The sequence below is a fragment of the Balaenoptera ricei genome, chromosome 3, assembly GCF_028023285.1.
Source record: "Balaenoptera ricei isolate mBalRic1 chromosome 3, mBalRic1.hap2, whole genome shotgun sequence".
NCBI classification, from domain to species: Eukaryota; Metazoa; Chordata; class Mammalia; order Artiodactyla; family Balaenopteridae; genus Balaenoptera; species Balaenoptera ricei.
Window position 1 is genome coordinate 20260476 of NC_082641.1, and position 18991 is coordinate 20279466.

An 18991-nucleotide genomic window follows, 5' to 3' on the forward strand; every position below is an offset into this window, starting at 1 on the left:
ATATAGCAGCAAGTATCTAGGCAATGATATAAAATTATTGAAGAACAGATATAGATCTAATTGAATAATCTATATTTAAAGAGATGTGTCCTAGAATGACTTCAGTGACGGTGGGAATGGAGAAGACAAAAATGCATTAAGGAAGTAATAAGGAGAAAAACAGACAGGAATTGATGACAAATGTGATAGTTACAGAATAATAAAGACAAGACAACAGGAGATAAAGGAGTAATTCCTAGCTTACTTAGTTTGTAGATATGACAAAAATCAGAAAATTGAAAGCAGATTTAGAAAAAAATGGTGGTCTTTGCAGTTTAGAACATGCAGAAGAGAGAGATGCCTTTGGACCATTTAAGTCAGAGCTTTTCAAAACTTTTACATAGAGTACACAGTCTGTCAATAATTTACTTAGTATTTCCCCAGGAAAGGGTTTAAGATCGAATGATTTAAGGCCTCTAACAATGCCAGGGTATCCAGGGCAGCCAAAGTTGGGACTTATGGTTTGAGTGAAGATGAGTAGGAGGGAAAAGGGAGAATATATAGGTTTATGGCCACCACACCCTTATAGATTGGCCTCTTAATTTAAATGCCTGGAGGGTAAAGCATTTAATTCAGTCTCTACTATATGTGTTGAGTGGGATCAAAAGATGTTATTTTTTATTTTTTAATTTTTATTACAGGCTCAAGACTTGTCAGCATCTTTGTACAGATCTAGGGCTTAAGTTTTGATGAGACACTGTAAAAGAAAGTGACCTCAGTCCTTGAGTAAAATAGAAAGTGAACAAAGGGAAACCTTCGACAGACTTAAGTGTGTGATCATTATATCAGATGAAAAATGTTTTATTTATCTGTTGCTGCATAATAAACCTTCCAAAAACAGTAGATTAAAATGACCATTTAATTTTGTTCACAATATATCAGGAACTTAGGAAGGGATTTGGGGTCATTCATTTCTGATTTACCTGTCATCTTCTGGGGTGGTTGGAGCTGCAGATTCCACGTCCAAAGTGGCTTCTTCACTCACCTGCTGGAACCCTGGTGTTCCCCTCACTCACCTCTCTATCCACGGGTAGTCATATTTCATGACCTCTTCATGGGACCTGGGCTTCTCACAGCTTGGTGGTCTGAGGTTAGTCACACTTCGTAGGTGGAGCCTGTTTCCGCAAAAGCTAGCATTGAGAGAGTAAAAGGAGAAAAGACTAATTCATAGAAGTTCAATATATAAATATATAGTATAAAATACATAAATGCATATAGAGTTTTATATATGAAAAGTAAATATAGGTTTCCCTCATTAATTGAAAGTATTTCTATGAAAACCTTTTGTAAGCTGAAATGGCTTAAAGCAAAGAATTACCTTAGGACACATCTTGCTAATGGTTGCACAAAAGAAATTGAGATAAAGCACAGATGCTCACAGACACAGTTCAAAGTTATGGTGTCTTGACACTGAGATGCTGAGTATAGTTCCCCAGAAAGGAGCTTGCTGGTGCCGCCCTCACAGCTCGGGGTTAGCACTGCCTCTGTAACTGTTCTCTGCAAACCCTGAACACAATTTTCACTTTTTGCCTTTTCTCATAATAGCGAAAATCCTCTTTGGATTGCTTTTGTTAGCGAAAACAGTTATTAATGCAGGTCTTTTGTAAAAGCAAAGTGGCATAAAGCAAGCCCCCCAAATGAGGGATTCCTGTATATCTAATTTCGGATTTTGATAGTCTAATCATTTTGAATAATAAACCAGAGAAGATGAAAGGTGGAAACACTCTAAAAAGCAAAAACATAATTTGCTATAAAAGATCATTATTCAAAATTAATATCAGCATCCAAAATGGTGTCAAAGTTAAAATGCAGAGAATAATTTGCAAATACCAGGGGCTAGCGGTGCAAAATGGTTGTATGAGATAAGGCAGATAAGTGAATTTTGAGGCAGATCACAGGGACTGATATTTTTCTTTTTTAACCTTTGGTTTGCTTCAGTCCTCTGCTTGTCCCCATATACTACGTATTTCTCCATGGGAATTGGTCAACTATAGTTTAACCTACTTCCATTAGCCAGAGTAATCAATGATGGTGTCTGTTAACTGACGGGCTGAAGCCAGTGTGTATGCACACATGTACTGTATGATCTACTGATCAGACTGCCATACTTCATCTAGTGCTTAGCTTTGGTGCTATACCTGGGCTTTGCGTTTTTTGTTATTTTATTTGACTTTGGCATAAATGACAAAACTGAAATTTCCCTTCTTTATCAATCACTAAAGGTAAATTATTATTTATTGCAGGGGAGTGATTTCCCTTATAAAATTGATAAGAGAAAATCCTTCATTTCTTTAAAAAGTGACAGTATCTTAGCTGTGCTAAAAACAACTCATTGATGTGAGAGAGATTTACATATGCAGTGGAAGCCATTATTTCCCCAAGGTTATCTAGATGATAGCTGCCTTATTGTTCCCTGGCAACAGTACCCTCCCAAAGTGCTACTGAAAACACTTCAGGTATTAAATAATGTTAACCATTGTTCTGTAGCTGATTTCTAGATGCTCTCATCTGTGTTGGCAGGATGCATGATATCATCTATAAGAAATCCTGCTGAGGGATCACTAATAATAATTCACTGAATTGCACTTTTTCTCATTATTGCATCTTGTTATCTGTGGCCATAAATACATGCACATATTCTTATAGTCTATCAAACTGTAAAGCAAAACATTTCAAAAATATGCCGGTGCTTTGTAATACTAAGCGCCTCATCAATGATTTAAGTATGTAACCAAGAGCAAGCAGAGATCTTTCACTTCTCAAAAGCTCCTCTGTTTTATGATGAAATGAAAGTGGAATCATAAGAAGAGGTTGAGGACTAATATATGCAGTCAACTCATTCTATTTACATATTTTCAGCTATGCTAACATACGATCAAGTGTAAATATAGTGCTTTTTCTGCTTCTTTTCCTTGCAAAAACTACATAAATTTTCTAAACTAAAAATGAAAATGTCTCTACTCATTTGCAGAAGTTAAATACACCTTCTTCAAAAAGTACTGATGACTTGTTTTTTCCATAATCCCAAATTTCATTATAAACTTTTATGTGATACACAAATATTAAAATTTCCATAAGTAATGTTCTAGACCTGGGGACTGAGAGAATAGTAAGTCAAATCTCTAGCATTAAATAGATCAGTTTAATTAAAGGGCTAGAATTACAAAACCTTGCCACCATCCACACGAATACCACCAGTACTTCTTTTAATCCCTATACTTGCTGCTTGTTCATCAGAATACTTATTCTCATCTACCACCAGATTGAAATATTACATACATATGTACTTGATTATTACCTGCCCATATCCATCTAACTTTTATGAGGCAAAAACTTTGTTCCAGTAACCTTCTTTTATGAAGTTATTTCTAGAGATTTCAGCTAACAAATTTCTTAAAGACCCAGTGACAATGTGAATTTAAAGGGGGGTAAATATAGCACAAGGGGACCATAGCTGTTTCTTTTGGTACACTATGGTCACATCCATTTGGCTTAACACTGATTCCAGCTGTAGCTACAGTGGTCAGCTCTATGTAAGTTCAGCCTCATACTCACAAAAAGGGAAAATATCTTACAAAGTTGTGAAGACATTATCAAACTCATTAATAATGTAAGACTGTGGTTATAAACAACATAAGCTAATTTTGAAAGATCAGATTGTCCAAGATACGTTTGCATTTGGGGCAACGCAAATTCATATGCTCTGCTGATCTGCACATTGCTTATTCCAGGGGAAAATTCTTAGCATATTTTTTATGCCGTCAGCAGCCTTTATAACATTTTTTCATTTGTTTCTTCTGGATAAACTACCTTTACTTGTCTTTGGACAACTCACACTCTTGGTTTTCTTTTGATCTCACTATCTCACTGGCTATCCTGTTTGCTGGTAAACTCAACATGTTCTTCATTTGCTATTACCCCAGTGCTCAATCATTGGACCAGTACTTTGACTTTCAGTACTCTCTCTGTGCTGTGGACTCATAAATTTATATCTTCTGCCAAGATCTCTTTCTTGAATTTAGGATACATATACTCAACTTATAATTTTAGATCTTGATGTGCACGACTAATAGGTATCTCAAAATTAACACATCCAAGAGTTAACTTCTGTTCTTCAACCCTCACCCTTCCCCACACCAAATATGCACTCTCCTTGGTCTTCCCCCATATCAACTACTGCTATCCAGTTGTTGTGGCCAAAAATATTGTAGTAATATTTTTCTGACACCCCACATTACATCTGTTGAGATTCTCAGATCAAATTTCAAAACACATTCAAGAATACAGTTATTTGCATCATCCACTAATACCACCCTTGCTCAGACTACAATCAGTTTATCCTTGTATTACTGAATTGGCCTCATGATGTGCTCTCCTATCTCCAGTCTTCCCATTTTACATCATATTCTCAACACAGCAGCCATATTGAAGCTGCTAACTCATAAATCAGATTATGTAACTTCTCAGTTCAGAATCCTCTAGTGGCTCTCCATTTCTTTGAGGGTAAAAGACTATGAGGTACTACACATTCTGCCACCTTCTCTGATATTTTCCTATTTCACCTCTCACTGCTCTACACTGGCTCACTCTGCTCCAGCCATATTCACCTTCTACTGTCCTTTGAACATGTAGTGATCCTTCCAACACAGGGCTTTTGAAATGTCTGTTCCTTCTGCCAGGACTGTTCCTCCTCCAGATATCTGCATGAAATTCTTTCCTAAAACCATATGAAAGGTCACCTCACCACCCTTCTAGTATTACAGAATTTCCAAACATTCTTTTTTACTTTCTATGGCTCATAAACATTATAATCAACACTGAATCTTAGTTATGATTAATGTTTATATGCACTAAATAATATGTGAGTGATTCTAAGGTAGGTTTCTGTTTCTTTGTTTTTCTTTTTATTGGCTATATACCTGTACTGTTCACTATATCTTTGTAGCTTATTTATTTCATACATAGTAGTTTGTACCTCTACCCCAATCTTGCCCCTCCCCCATCCCCTCTCCCCATTGGTAACCAGTATTTCGTTCTTTATATCTGTGAGTCTATTTCTGTTTTGTTATGTTCATTCATTTTATTTTTTAGAATCTAGTTTTAAAAAAAAATAATATTTGTTCCAAAAGTATTCCTAGCACCGAGAACCATGCTTGGAACATAGTAAGGCACTCCACGGATATTTATTGTATAAATAGAAGGTTTGTTGATGTTTCATTCATGCTAATAGGACAAAGTATGTTTTTACCATTTGATCCAGATATATTAATCCCTAGTATATACCTGAGAGAAATTCTCATGAGGTTAAATTTAAGATTACTTTATTGCAGCACATTTTGTTAAAGGATTTACCAAATCACATAGGTGGGTCACAAAAAAAAGAAAAGAAAAGAAAACAGTGTAGGATTGAGAGAATATTTAGAAACAGATGATTAGCTAGTAGAGTCAATATTAGAATATAATGTTAACTTTTTAAATATATATTTTACAAGGATACTGTCAAATACAAAATATATCAGAAAAGTTGACTGAATATTGGGAGGACAAGAGTAAGAATAGGATTGAAGATGAAAAATAAAACAAGAGGGAGGCCTTGTATAGACTGGTGACAAGAGTAGACTATGAGTGGAAAAATTGGAATGGTATATGAGAAAATAATCAGGTAAGAGAGGTGCATTTGAATTTGTTACGTAATTTTTATGACTTACAGTTATAAGATTTAAATCTAAATCATGAGGAATGCAATAATCTGAATGAAAGTGATTTAAATACATATACCTTGATGCATTTATAATACTAGTATCATATGCTTAATAAATAAATGTTTAAAATCTTCATGCAGCATTCTAAGGAAGGAAAGACCTCCTGTTATAATAGAAATGTCATATATGCCTTGGAGAGTTGTTTAAGAAATAACTAACAATTATTATTTTTAAACTAACACATTGTTTTAGAACAGTTTTAGATTTACAACAAAACTGAGATGGAGGTATAGAGATTTCCCATATACCTTCTGCCCCACACTTGCATAGCCTCTCCATTATAAATGGCACTCACCAGAATGGTGCATTTTTTTACCAATGATGAACCTACATTGACACATCATAATCACCAAAGTCCATGTTTACCTTAGAGTTCACTCTTGGTGTTGTACATTCTAGGGGTTCGGACAAATGTATAATGATATATATCCATCATTAAAATATCATACAGAATATTTTCACTGCTTTAAAAATCCTCTGTGCTCTGCCTGTTATCTCTCCCCCTTCCTGACACCTGACAACCACTGATCTTTTTACTGTCTTCATAGTTTTGCACTTTCTAGAATGTCATATAGTTGGAATCATACAGTGTGTAGCAGTTTCAGATTGATTTCCTTCACTTAGTAATATGCATTTAAGGCTCTCCCATGCCTTTTTATGGCTTGGTAGCTCATTTCTTTTTAGCACTGGATATTATTCATTGTCTGGATGTACCACAGTTTATCCATTCGCCTACTGAAGGACATCTTGGCGGATTCCGAGTTTTGGCAATTATGAATAAAGCTGCTATAAACATCCATGTACAGGTTTTTACACGGATATATGCTTTCATCTCATTTTGGGTAAATAACAAGAAGCATGATTGATGGGCCCTATGGTAAGAGTAAGTTTAGTTTTGTCAGAAACTGCCAAACTATCTTCCAAAATGGCTGTACCATTTTGTATTCCCACCAGCAATGTATGAGAGTTTTTGTTCCACACTTCCACCATCATTTGGTATTTTCAGTGTTTTGGATTTTGGCCATTCTAATAGGCTAACACTTTTTTTGATGAAGAAGACTAAAACTGAATGACAAATAAGAAAATATGATCATTTAACAGATTGGCCAAAGATAAAACGTCACCAGATAATTCTAGATATTAGAAAGAATGTGGAGACATGGAAATTATTCCCTGCCAGGAAATTGTTATAACCATCCTGGAGAACAATTTTAAATTATCTTGTAAAATTGAAGACACATGTAAATTAATTCCTGTAATGTGTATCTCTGGCATAAGCCCTAGAGAAATAATTGCTAATGTGCATTAATATGCATACAAAAATGTTCTTGGGGGTACTGTTTATTATGACAAATAATAGAACCAGATCAAATGTCCATTAATGGAAGAATGGATTCATATGTTGAGTTGTATTCTTAAAGTAGATTACTATGTAACAATAAGAATGAACGTAAATACTACAGCTTTTTCCACTAACAAAAATATATCTAAAGTATAATGGTGGCCTAAGAATATAAGTTGCAATATACTTGCTTTGTATATTTTTTGTGTACATATAGTATTAGGCTAATCACAGAATGTTTTAAATATACAAACCATATTTTACTATGATTTCATGCAACATAGAATATTTATATTAAAAAAAAAGAAAGCAAGAGGTAGTGGTTAATCAATGTATGGGAAGAAATACAATTGGAGATGTCTGCATAGAGCACTTCAAATGTGTTGATAATATTCTACATCTTAAACTGTGTGAGTTTTTAAAAATATTGAGAATAGGTAATAAAAAGTATGCTTCATTATAGTTAGCATATTCAGTTTTATTTCCAATAATATTGGAGAATATATTTATATGGAAATAAAACATCTTAATGGTTTGGGAGGACACCATATTGTAGACATGAAAATTAAATATGAAGTTGAAAATCAGAATTTATATTCAATTTTCCCTAAATTAAGCCTTCATATAAACCCAAACAAGTATTTTCCTCTAATGTGAATATGCTATCAGACCTTCTAATAGCTATTGAGAGAGGGTAGCAAAACCTGTATTCCTTAAAAGATGGTCTTCAATATTTTTAATTTGGGCATCATCAGAAGGAGGCATATCACTTTATTCTGTTTTTATTTTTCAGGTAACATGGAGAAATGGCCATATTCATCCACATGGAATTTCATGACCTAATTTCTTTTTTATATGATGCAAGTGAGACATGAAACATTTATGTAACATTAACTGGATACTCTATTGAAGCCATATACAAATAGAGAAGATGAAGTATATTTATAGTGCACTATGGAAACATTTTACTTAAAATTGGGTTGCAAAATTAAGTTCTGCAATGACCTAGCAAATCACTTCTCTATGGTGCCATAGTCATTTATACACAGAATTACTGACAAGTTTTAAAACTTCTGCAACTTTCATTATTACTTGCTTATGTAATTTGGGTAGCATTTTATACTATCTTTCCTAGCTATATAAGTTTGTAATTCAAGGCTCATCATGTCAAACTCTAAAAGCAGTCCATTAAAGATGTGAAAACACATTTAAAAAAAATATCCCACGTTAGGTATGGAGACAAAAGGCCCTCAAATTGTTGGTAAACAATTCTCCACGGTCTTTTGTGCTTCTGCACGTCTTGTGGGCAGAATCAGTGTCCACCTTTGGTCTGAACTGTCATTTCAAAGATGCGTTCACAGTGAACAGCCTTGAAAGATAGATATAATGTCTCCCAACAGAGCAAGTAACAGGTTTGTTTACTGTCAAAACAAATAAACATAATGTCTCTTTAGGAGCAAAATTCAGACAGGCTAACAGTCTATGGATGGTTAATTTTATGTCAACTTGACTGGGCCACAGGGTGCCAAGGTATTTGGTCAAAATTATTCTGGATGTGTCTGTGAGAATGTTTGTGGGTGAGATCAACATTTCAATCAGCAGATTGCCCTCCCTAATGTCAACTACCCTCATCCAATCAGTTGAAGGCCTGATTAGAGCAAAAAGACGAACTCTTCGAAAATTAAGAGTGAATTCCTCCCGTCTGGAAGCCTTCAAACTGGGACATTGGTGTTTTCCTGTCTTTAGACTTGAACTGAAACCTTGGCTCTTCTTGGGTCTTGAGCCTGCCTGCTTTCAGACTGGAACTGCACCATCGGCTCTCCTGGTTCCCTAGCTTGCCTCCATAATCATGTGATCCAATTCATTATAATAAATCATAAACCTTTCTCCTTCTCTCTCTCTCCATACATATGTGTGTGTATGTAATCTCTTATTGGTTATGTTTCTCCAGAGAATCCTGAAGAATACACAGTTCATTATAAAATATTCATGTTCTCTAAACTTGGGATTTCTCTCCTGAAATTCTCTTCACCGTGTGTACAGGTATCATTTGATACTTTTCATGTCTCCCTCAGAGAAATGGAGCTTGAGGAACTAGTAGGAATGCTGATACTGCATCTACTGCTATGGCAGTGAATAATAAAGTCATCTGTTTCTGACCTAGGAGTCCCATGTCTTCTGTCAGCATTCGTGGTATTGTAGAAAGCTAACTTGTTAGTTTGTGGGTAGGGAAAAATATCTCAATCCTTTCATAACCCTTGAAAAAATTTTACTTAGGATGTCTACTTCCATAATAACATTAAGAAAAATAAACCACAGTACTCATTCCTAGTTTATGTACATATGTGCAATACATCATCACTATTATGCAACCAAGAGTTTTACATTTAATTGTGCTGATTTTATTCTATGTATCATATTTATAACTTCTATATTACAAGGATCATGCAACCTATATTGATGGCGAAAGAAAAATGCACTTATATCTCCATTTTTCATTGGCCAGTAATTCAATTAGAGAAAATTTGTCCTCTAAGCTACTTTCTTTTCTTTTCTATGTCATTAATCATTATGTTTCACCTCTGGGTACAAGGCTATGTGAGACTGTAATAGTCACAATTCCTGCTGTCATACCTGAGGGGCAGTTGCAGTGGGCAGAAGGCAAGAGGGAAACAGGGCATCTAAAACATGCTAGTGTTCCACACTGTTTAGTAGCAGTCTTGCAAGCAATCAACAAGATACTTGCTAATGAGGATACTTATTTTTTTTTAAACTTTATTTTAATATAACTTTTTGGCACAGGTTTAGATTTACGGAATTATTGCAAAGATAATATGGATAATTCCTGCATAACCAACACCCAGTTTGCCCCTTATAATTATTTAAATAATTATGGTAAATATCCATAATTAATGAAACAATATTGCTACATTACTATTAACTAAAGTCTATACTTTATTCAAATTTCCTCAGCTTTCTCTTCGTTTTTTTCTTTTTCTTTTAGTTGTTGTTGCTCTAGGATCCCAATCAGGGTACCACATCACATAATATTTAATAGTCATGTGTTCTTAGTCTCCTCTTGTTTGTGAAAATTTCTCAGATTTTTCTTGTTTTTGATAACCTGGATGACTAGTAGATTACTGGTACAATGTTCCCGAATTGGGATTTGTCTGTTTTACTCATGATTAAACTGTATGTAGTAAGTTTATGAATGGCCACTTGAAGATATCAGTTCATAACCACTGGAATCTGTAAATGTTACCTTATAAAGAAAAAGATCCTTACAGACATGACTATGGGGAGATTATCCTGAATCTTTTTTACTAATAAGAAACACTCACCAAAATACATTAATAAACAGAATGATCAGATTATGAATATTATATATAGTGGACTAATTTTTTTAAAAGTTAGATGCTTGTAATATTTAAGAAAAATAAAGAAAATAATAAGTATCAAATACATGAGAGTGAATGGGAAGAAAAGAAGTGGAAGTGGAGATGGTAGGGAAATAACCTTGTTTATTCTCCTTTTCATGTTGTAATATAAATTATGTTTGTATTCAGGAAAACATATTTTATATTTCAGAAAGACACTCATAATAAACAGGTAGTTAAACAACAATGATAAATATTTATTGCACTATGCTATGAGCCAAGTATTGTTCTAGATGTTTTGGGCACAATGATAAAGAAATGAGGAGAAGGAAGGTCTTTTGGAACCAAGTCTTTATTATAATTAATTTATGGTTTCTTCTTGCTCATGACAACTTTTCTATAAATATTTGTTAATCTTTTTTTCTATCTCTTATTACAGAGTTGGTTAAAATAAAAGACTCCATCTTCAAACTAGTTATTCAATATGATGAAATGTGTTGGAAGGCTGGGTTTAGTGACTATCTATGTGTGTTATTTGTTGTCATTCTTCATTAATCTAAATAAAACAAGAATTGCTATTTTTGATTTTTATCCAAGAGATGTTCTCTTTTTTTCCCGTTTATAGCTCAGCTTTTCAAGTTTGCATTGACAAGAAACAGAAATCTTTCTCACTGACACATCATGCACCTGACAAAATTCAATGGAGAGTAATGACCCTTAATTTTAATGAGTGGCTTTCTACTTTCCATGGACCGCTTATAAATCATGAATTAAAAGCTACAAGACGACACAAGAAACATAACAAGCATTCCATTTGACTACTGAAATCTGAAGTGAATTAAAAAAAATCTACTGGGAAAAGACATGCTGCAAAGACATTAAAAACTGCATTTTTGAGTAGATATTTTCACATAAAAGTATTATGATACAAATTATAAAGTTATTAATATTGAAATATCTTTATTTTATTGAACTCAGAATACATAATCTAAGTCAGCCTTTAATTAAATTTATAAAAAATGCACTAATTCAAAGTATTTATGGCATGGTCTTAGAGAAATTAAGGAATGTTTCTCTAACTTGCAAGTAGCTTTAGGATTACTGGAGTGTGATAATTCACAATATTCTTCAGTTGCAACCTTTAAATGGGCTATGAGGATGTGAGAAAAGCACCTGTATCCTTGGCTTCAATAATTAATTTTCTTCTACGTTTGATTTTTCAATCAGAAAAGTATACTGGTGTAGAGATGTAGGTGTGGTAATATTTTATAAATAAATAAGCTTCCATGAGAAAAAAATGGATGTGGTAGAGAAGGGCCAAAGAACTGTGCCCTAAATTATGACCCAGCTGTCAGATAAGACACCAGCCTCCACTGAAGATATGCTCGTTGATTTGGGGAGATTTGGAGTAAAGGATTAACCATCATGTTAATTAGACAAACAAATGAACTTTACATATAAAATATTTACAAACAAGTAAGCATAAAAGAAATGCCTTTATCTTATTTTGCTGCATGTATGTGTGTGTATTTATTAAAAATTATTTTTAATCTTTGGGTATGTCAATAGGGGAATATACATATCTATAATTATAGATCATACTTTAAAGTCTTAGTTGCCAATTGTGAGATGAGTGATATCTGCAGCAAGGCATAATCCATAAATTTTCCAAGAAGTTAAAAAGAGTTTTAGAGTAGAGTGGATTCAAATTCAATCTTACTGTAAATGCAAACTCTATGCCATTTTAGTGAGAACTTGTATATAAGGTGTCATTTTAAGGACTGTTGGTGAAACAAAAAATAAAGGAAACATTTTCTTTATTAACATATTATTTAGTAGAATAAATAATATATTTAAATAAACAGTAATTAAATCTTATAGTTTGTCGAATGAATAGTAAGCAAGCTTTTACTCTTATAATTGCTACTACCTTATATATGAGGTTCAAGTTCTAAAGATTCAAAGATTTTCAACTCAAATTTCAGTAAATTTTGTTAAGTATCTTGCTGCAATTTTAAGGAATTTGTGCAATAATGATGTGGCAAACTTACTTTGCATATTGCTTTTATGTAATTTTGTTTTATATAAGAGTAAGCTTCTGCTGGCTCAGTTCTCCTGTAACCCGCTGGAAGTACTCAATGAGTTGACTTAAACATCTGGTTTTCCTCATCTCCACTTCCTCTGGGTCCTAAGACTATTCCTCTTGCAAAATGAAGGCAGATTAATGCCCTTAGCATACTCCACTGGGAGAGGGGGGATGGACAAGTCAGGGAAGAGAAATTCAAGACCATTCTTTTCATCTATTTCCTAACAGTGGCCTCAGATGACCAAAGATTATATAAAGATATTAAATATTCTTCAAGTCATCACCATCTAAACTTCTCCTTCTCAGCCAAAGCTGGAACTTGATTTTAAAGAGGAGGAAAAAATATTGCTCCCAGACCTAAATATCAAAAGGCTTAAATTGCAAATGCCATATTGTGGAGCATGTTGAATAAATTGAGGAAATAAATTATTACTGCCCTAACTAAGGTATGAATGAAGGCAATAAAGTATGTGTAAGTAAGGATGAAGTTGGGTAGTAATATCAAACCACATGAAGTAGGGGAATTAGCAGAATTTGGATACCAATTAGCTGTGGAAATTAAGGGAAAATGTAATCAAGTACAATTTATATTTTCATCCTGGTTAATCACTTAGACAATATTTTTGTAGAAACAGAATTTTAGAAAGGAGAAGGTATGCAAACAGAATTTGTTTAAAAGACTTGTATATAATGCTTAGAAAATAGTTGCACATAGAGGGAGACTGATGTCATTTACATATTTATTAATTTAGTAATTTAGTCAAACATTTCCTAAATATTTATCGCATGCCTACTATGTACCAGCCACACAATTTCATTTGGGGAATAAGTGAAAAACTGTGTCACAGGCTGTCTTCTATTTACTTTGTTTGTACCCTACTCAAGGAGACCAATAGTAATCAACCCATCACCTTGAGAAATTTGTGTGAAATGCTATGAAGGAAGAGTGTACACTGCACTGAAGTTTATGACTGAAGTAACCTGAGCTAGTGTGGAGGGGGCAAGAGTACAGGAAGACCTTCCAGAAGAAGTGAACCATTTGAACCAGTACTTGGATGAGGACAATAGCCTACTGGGTGTAAATGCCTTGTGGGGAGGGAGAGAAGGAGGTACAAAGCCTTCCAAAAGAGAGGACAGCATTTGTAATTATCTGTGCCTAGAAAAAATAAAATAGGGTTCATCTGAGAAATTAAAAGAAGGCCCAAAACGAGGGGTGATATAGAAAGAGACAAAAATAGACAAGCAAGGAAGGCTAGACCATGTGTGAATATGTTGGCCCCAGTCTCACTCAGTTGTATTACAATTTGTTCTTTTGATGAAGAGAGTAATACTCATAACCACAGATTATAAATGTCAGAAACTGTAAACTTGGAATGTCCATGAGGGTATAAACTCATCATTTGTAATCAAGTTTTTACAGAGGAAAACTCTGGAGAACTCCTTTCCTCTCTTTTACATGTTCTAATAATGCTTTACTCTTTCTGTTTAAAATCATACCTATGACTCTTTAAAAGATGTCCTAAAAGTATAAAGTCTCTTTCTAATTCAACCAAAAATGAATGAAGATTTGACTGAATGATGGGTGAAAGGGGTAGAGATAGTTAATACAACTAAAGGATGATTTTAATCGACCTGTTCAGCAAGTTCACTTATTTAAATTAAAACCTCACATCTGTAAAGGGACACTATAGATTATTTAGTGGCTATTACTTAAAACAATTATCTATGAAACATTTCTCAAGCAGTACATTTTTATTAAAAAAATTGTCAGGGCTTCCCTGGTGGCGCAGTGGTTGAGAATCTGCCTGCCAATGCAGGGGACATGGGTTCGAGCCCTGGTCTGGGAAGATCCCACATGCCGCGGAGCAACTAGGCCCATGAGCCACAATTACTGAGCCTGCGCGTCTGGAGCTTGTGCTCCGCAACAAGAGAGGCCGCGATAGTGAGAGGCCCGCGCACCGCGATGAAGAGTGGCCCCCGCTTGCCGCAACTGGAGAAAGCCCTCGCACAGAAACGAAGACCCAACACAGCCATAAATAAATAAATAAATAAATTTAAAATAAATGTGATTTGAATAAAATATAAAATCTGGTTTAAAAAAAAAAATTGTCAGAGTGAGCACTGCATACCTGCCTTAGATATGATATAATCATTTGCCTTTTTCATAATAATATTTTATACTCCTTTTATATCATCTAACCACCTTCTACAGAAAGAATGATGTATGTCTCTACTTTGACTAATAGCATTATTACTCACCCAAAATTGTCTGTCTAGTATTAAACTTTTAGAGGAATACACATGCATGGCTTATCAATTGACAATTTTATAAAAGGGATTTTCAAGTTTACTTAACTTAAAACCACTCTCATTTTAAAAGTGAGCAAAGGGAAATCAAGCAAGACTAAATTATTTTCCTTGGCTTCTTATTCACAGAGCTAGTATGTACACAGAATGAATTCCAAGTCTAATTCTCCTTTCTCATATTCATTTTCCTTCACTTCGTCAAAAATATTTACTGAGCGGTTTCTATATGTCAGGGACAGTCACTTGTGGGGACACACAGTAAACAATTCACTTGTTCATTATTCTTCTATTCTGAGGGAGGTAGAGAACTCATCAATAAATCAATTATTTCACTTAGTGACAAATTCTATGAGGAAAAGTTAGTCACACTAATGTGAAAGAAGGAGTCTGGGTTGAGGGGCCTACTTTAAAATGGGAGTTAGGAGAGGCCTCTCCTGTGATCATACGAGTTGAGATCAAGTGCGGAGAAGCAACCACCCTTGTGAAGATTTTGGAAAGATTGTTTCATGCAGATGCAACAGGGAGTACAAACACCCCCTGTTGAAGGAATGCAAGCTGAGTGAAGGTTACTAGAGCGCTGTGAGCAAGGATGTGGAGGGTAATGAGGAATCTGTGTATGTGTGCCTCCCCGAGGAGCGTGGACCTCATTGAAGTAGTCACATTTCAGAAATGATTGTAGGATGACAAAAGTGAAAAACAGGAGGAACAAATAGAAAGCTATTATGCTTTCCCTAATGAGACAATAAACTGCTCTTTTAGAAATGTAAACTCCTGTAAAATCTAAAGAATACAGAATAGACAAAGATAAGAATATTGTCTCAAAAAAAGATTGTCTTAGAGTGTCTTAAGTTGCATGTTACTAAGTACTATGTTTTGGGTATCTCTGAACAACTTGTGGCAAGTAAATAAAAGCAAGAATTTATTATAGTTTACAAAACAGAAAAATACTCAATACTGGTATTTAATTAATGAAGAGGATATGTATGCTCAGAACATATTTCTATCTTTTTAAAAGAAAATAAAATGAATTTAAGTATTATATATCATAACTCATTTTTAAATTCAAGCTGTATTTCAGGTATCACAAATATAATTTGGGATTATTACTTATTTTGCAAACCTAACTTTTATCTTTAGAATACTAAACATGTAGCATTGTGTTACATTCAGAGATGTTGGTAAATAGCATTTGCAAAATGCAATGTAGGTTAGTAGGCTGGCTAAACTCTGATATATAAATATATATAAAATTTACTTCTAGCATCATGGATCACTATGCTTCCTAAGTTATATTATTTTATATCATGGTTAGTATGCCCTGCATTAATGTAATTATTACAACACACTTTATGAATTACTCACAGTTTATAGGTACGTATATGAAACTTATTTGGATATTCGGTGTCTTTTTGTGTGTTTTAAATAAAGTCTGAGCTGAAGCATCTTATGGGTCATAACTTTGTCACATACTGTAGTTTTAGTACAGTTTTAAATACTGTTGAAACTGTTGAAATGCAATCCATGAAAAATAGAGAATTTATTGGTTCATGTGAATTATTTTAAACCCATCTCATTTTTAAATATATTGTTTGTCCTTTTTGAGTAACACTGCTCTTAATTTAAAATTTTTACAGGTTATAGTGTACATTATGTAATAAAAGTTCAAAGCTTCAAATAATTACCAAAGCAGAAACTACTTTTTAATTTCAGAAAATAAATTCAGTTATGAACACTTACTACTTAGGAATAAGTTTAAATTACTGTTTAATTCTGATAATAAACATAATTTATTTATTGTAACTCATGAAAGAAACTAGTTAAATCTGTGTTTATTCTTCTTAACTAATAATATTGGCTACACAGATTTTTAGCTACTCTAAAAGCTTTCATTTATTATAGGTGTTGAAACCCAGAGTTCCAAATTTCATGTATTTCATTCATTTAAAAGTCAAAAGGAAGTTCAATTAATAGCCTCTCAAATTTTTCCATAATTTAACCCATGATTTTCCTCTGTTCAGCTACATTTAGAAAAGTAGTTTCAAAGTGAAAGTTGTTGATTTCTTCTAATATGGTCCAAACTAAATTATTATATAATATATAATATAAATATCATGAACTAACTTACATTTAATATAAAATATCACTTTATAGTCCTAAAACTGATTTAAAATTTAATTTTATCTTTTTAAAAACTTATCAATGGGTGTGCAGGAGAGAACCAGTTAGATAACTAGAATCATGTCATCAAATCACAAAGAATTCTAAATGTATTAGTTCTATAATATGTAGACACACTCTGATTATCACAATCAGACTGAAAGAGTAACTTTTCACAACTATGAATGCAACATAAAGAGTGTTACATGTTGCATTTTCTTTCCTGTAAAGTATTGTAAGAATTATAATGTTTTTTTCCTTTTATTTCTACACCTGCTGCTCATGTAGCAAGTACTCTTCTACAACAAGGCAGTTTTAAATTGATTAGGGACTTTCTCTGCAGTAAGTAAGTTAGGTCATTTTAGAGAAATAACAGTGATAAATAGAATGCATCTCCTCAGTGAACCATTTAAGTGCTGTACTGCTGTGTTTCTGCCTCATTCAACATGAAGGTTACAGGGGACCTGGTGTCAGTTTATACTTAGTCATGGAAAATGACTTTATTCTTTTTCTTAAGAAGCTGTCTGTGACAAATAAATAAAGCAAATAATTTTCCATTAAAATGTATTTGATGATGACCCTATAGCTACTATCACTGTATATAAGTAGACTTGCCATTTTTATTCCTTTAAATCATAGAGTACCTTCATATTAATAGTGCAATTCACTTTCCCCAATATTCTTTTTTATCTCCAATAGCAAAGTCTTTCATGTTATCTAACCTTTGTATTAACCCAAACTATCTCATGGTTTATCACTTTCTCTTAAAGTGGTAGGATATACCCCTCCAAAATGGCATTTTCATATTTATAGTGATAACAACCAAGTATGAAATCTCTTCATTTAGCCACATGGTAATGTACAGAATCCTCACTTATCATTTATATTTTCCCTCTCCTCTTGTTTCAAATTGATTTTTTAATGTTCACATGTACTGTAGAATACTTTTCAGCCACTCTATTTCAGGCTGACTGTGATTAGGCACACTACTTTTAAATTTATACTGACCAGCGGTTAATTATAATATCAAAGTTCATTAAAATTGCATCAGTTCAAATCACAGATGCAATTTAAAAGAGCAAGTATTTTCTACAGAAATTTAGATGATATTTTGTTGAGAGGTGAGAAAAACAATGGGATGGGATTGAGATTTTGAATCTGAAATTCTAATTCTATAATGTATATACTCTCAAAGTAATTATTGTTACTAAAGGCTGCGATAAGCGTAAGGTCGTACTGGAATAAAATGTGTCCTTTCCCAGAGTCATTGACAATAGAATGGAGGTTCTGTGATAGGGTAAAAAACCTTTGGGAAAGTGATCAAACTGGTTACAAGTGTTGGTCAAAGAACAACTGAAGACGCAATAGAAAATTCCAGTATATGGAACAAGTGACTGTAAGATGAAAATCAAGAAAGACAACATAAATGCTTCATAAAGAAAAAACAAGTTATTCAGAATGTGGATGCTGTCTAATAAAATAAAATGGTGTTATGTTGAAGAATACAGTATCACGATGGTTTTAAAAAAAATCTTTCATGAATACATTTATAATACCAATACAAGAACATTTAATGTGAGTATTTCTGTGTATTCTTCTCATATTACCACACAAAAAGAAAACCACAGAAAAAATTAAATCTATAAATTAGACAGAGTAGACAGATAGTATTAGCTGACAATGTGCCAAATAAAATATTTTTATTATTTTTTAATATATATATCTACCATTGTCACTCTTTTCTATTAGTGTAAGGTTATCACACTGTTACATATCAAGAATGAGAAGTCACTCTTGATTACTGGTAAAGCAGGTTGTTTTTTCTCAAGTAAGTTCATAAGTAATTTTTCAGTAATACAGTAATGTTTAATAACTTTCAAATATATAAATTTAATGTATTAAATATATAACATCAATTTCT